Consider the following 3,331-nt stretch of genomic DNA (forward strand, 5'->3'; position numbering starts at 1 on the left):
TGGAGTGAAACTTACATCAGCCACATCTGTCATTTCCATTCATATACAAGGTCCTTCCAGGATGGTCGACTCTCCAACCACAAATATCTAAAATTATGAACATACAAAAAAGACGTCTGTTGCTAAGGTAGCATGTCTCATGTGATGATCCACTTTATTCCACTCAAAACTCAACTTTGCCAAAAATGAGATATGCGTCTTTCTTGAGGGAGGTCTTAATTCAATTCATCCCGTTTATTTTATCGCCCTTTACCGGTTTTCGGTGTTTGCACATTAATTTACGAAAAGTGCAGGTTTAGTTTTGATACATAAATAAGAGGCTCCCAAATATCTCATTGTTCTTTCTGTCCCTAAGTGCGACTACCGAAATATTAATTCAATACATTGCAGACGCAGTGTGCATTTATCATACACTTGAAGTTACAAAACAATAATATATCTTTGACATGAACTGGATGTTGCAATAGATTTTTTGTATTATCGAACTGTAAAAAGTTTATCAATAGATAACGTTCGTTTTTGTGCAGTGTTATCTCTGTGATATTCAGTAACGTTACAGACTTACGTTACTTTAAAATCCAAAGAAATCTTACACATCTCATTTCAAATGGATACTGCAAATACTACTCTTTAACAGCTGTTCTGGTATTGTTGATAATTACATTTTTAAATAGACAGTTTCTTCACGGATGATGACAAATACAATTCTTTTGACATCTGGCTTACCGCTTGCATTTGCGCGTGAAAAACCTGATTGGCTAACTTCAACGCTAACTAACTCGGATACGAGTTAATATCGAACATATCGAATTTTTTCTTAACAATTATTTCCCAGAACAACTTACGCTGCAGTACCCTTACAAGCTTTTCAGTCGGTTTCTAACTACCTTGTATACCTACTGTAATGCGCTAGTATGTCTGTCTTGGTGAGAAATGCCTCCTAACTGTGTTTAGGTTCGTTTACGATCTACAGAGGAGACTATGGATCCAGACGAATCTTTCATTCTGCAGTCCAGTGTGTGCTGTTATGAAACATTCTGACAGGTTAGAAGTTCAACATCAAACCTCGAACCCAGACAAATATCCAGGCACGACTAAACGACACGCGTTCGTACTTTGCGATAGTGTGCAAGAGACAGATACGGACAGGAGTGAAGATGTGAAGGCGGGATGGGAGTCACGCCTCACTCAGTGAGATCACTGGCCACCAAAAGCAAGAATACACTGATTTTTAATCTGACAATGAGTATCAGTATCAGCGTGCGAGGCACCAAATTCTTTACAACCACAACTGCTCAGAGGTTGTGGAGCTAATCCTTGAGACGTCTGAATGTGTAACTGTTGCAGCCTCGGGTGTACATTGTGGAAACGAAAAGTTACGGTAGCTGGACGTCAAGCGCAATCATTCATTTGAAAACTACAGCATCCAATACCAGTTTCTTCAATCATCGGATCGAACAATCATCGAACAGCGTTAAGGCATTCAACTCGAATTAGGGAGAACTGTGGTTAAAATCTCTGTGATGCCACTTCTGTCCGAGATTGCGCTCCGCATAAATTGACAACGGGACGTTAAAAAGTGCTCTCCTTCCTTGCACCAGCATTCGCTCATCAAATTGGCTACAAATACACACGCGTGATTCAAATACGAGGTTCATGAACTATTTTAGATTTGGGTTACATGGATCTCAGCAACTATATGTAGTAAATAAACCGTAAATGACGAATAAAATGTCGATATACGAGTATATTTTACAAGTTTGTGTATTATGAATTAAGCTATCCTGATATTTTCAACTGTCATCTTTATCGTTTATAGTCTTTTCCAGCTTCCCATTCCCAAGCAGATGAGCGAGCCTTGTCACTCCACACAAGCGCCATACCATTTGCCGCTCCCCTCCCCCTTCTCTCGTTCTCTCACAATAGATAGCTACGATTCCTTGGGCTCTTGGTAACACCTTAAGAAATAAATCGAAATCTGGAGTGAGTGAAAAATTTTCGCTACCTATTATGATACACTTTGCGAATGACTTCTGCAATAGGGGCACCTCTGGAGCACAACTCAGCTTAGCTCCCCAAACCACCGCTTGTTCCTTAAACCTTTCCTGTTAGTGTCTGAATACTTTTTACGCTGACTGTCTATTTTCTGGATAATTCAGACGTAGGTTTTAGTTCACATCAAGCAGGTTGCGCCCGTTCTTCATTAATTTCTGGGCACCTCGTAAACGAAGGGAGAACTGACGTGCGGAAATCAAGTCGTTGCAGCATTGCGCAACAGGCTGCACTCTGCGGAGATCTGGCGTGGAGCTTCAAACGCTCACCAATAGATGGCAGACGCTGCCTCTGCGCTGAGCTCGCCTTGCAAAGCGCGCTGTGCGTGCGCCATGAATGGACCAGCTGACTGTGACGTAAGCAGTGAGACAGCTGCTTACCAGCGTGACATGCCACGCGTGTACTTTCGGCAATAACCCCGTTGCTCGTGGCAGTATACGCAAAACGCAGGTCATCTTTGTTTTGTCAAATCGTGCATCAGCGTTGGTCAAGCAGATTTCTGCTCACCTTGATCACTTGCCGATTTTTAAGGTTAAAGAGTCTGTTGATTACGGAAGCAAAAGTCACTGAAGAAACCATCTTGTATAACGGACAACTATGATCATCAGACTCAGAAAAGTCATGACTGATTTATTATTTGACAGAATGTTAAACAATTGCCTGAAACAGTGCATGTCAAACCGTACATTCCTTACACAGTCATGCACAGTACAATCAGATTATGTTTGATGTCAACGTGCTATAACCACCCACAGGCGTCAGGTGGCAGCACTAGCAGTGGAGGGTATATAAAGCGTGTTACGACCGGTAGGGACGGGGGGAGGGGCGACACGGTAAACAGTGCAGTCATTGTCGTAATGCGAAAACAAAGCGATGATACCCAACCCAGCTCCCGAATCCCCCCTTATCATGCCCCTAGTAATGGAATGGCCTTGATTAAGTAATTTTTGGAGGGCATGGTCACGTGTGAGTGATGTGCCCCGTTATACCGAATTTAAATAGAGTCAGAGGACAGTGTGTAGTAACAGAAGAATAGAATTTATCTGACGTCCGAAAGGTACGATCATTCGCTTTCAGGTCAAGGCTAGAAGTATTTCCGAAACTGGCTAATTTTGGAAGCTGTGGTTAAAGCACACCGTGCATGGCAAAATGGCGCTATCCAAAGTCGGCGCCGAGCCAACTGTGGAGCACCACGGGCCGTAGGTGACAAGGGTGAACGTCGGCTGCGGAGATGTGAACGGGAGAGTCGACGTGCAACAGCTGAGCAACTGTCCGTCCA

The sequence above is a fragment of the Schistocerca serialis genome, chromosome 8, assembly GCF_023864345.2.
Source record: "Schistocerca serialis cubense isolate TAMUIC-IGC-003099 chromosome 8, iqSchSeri2.2, whole genome shotgun sequence".
In the NCBI taxonomy this organism is placed as follows: Eukaryota; Metazoa; Arthropoda; class Insecta; order Orthoptera; family Acrididae; genus Schistocerca; species Schistocerca serialis.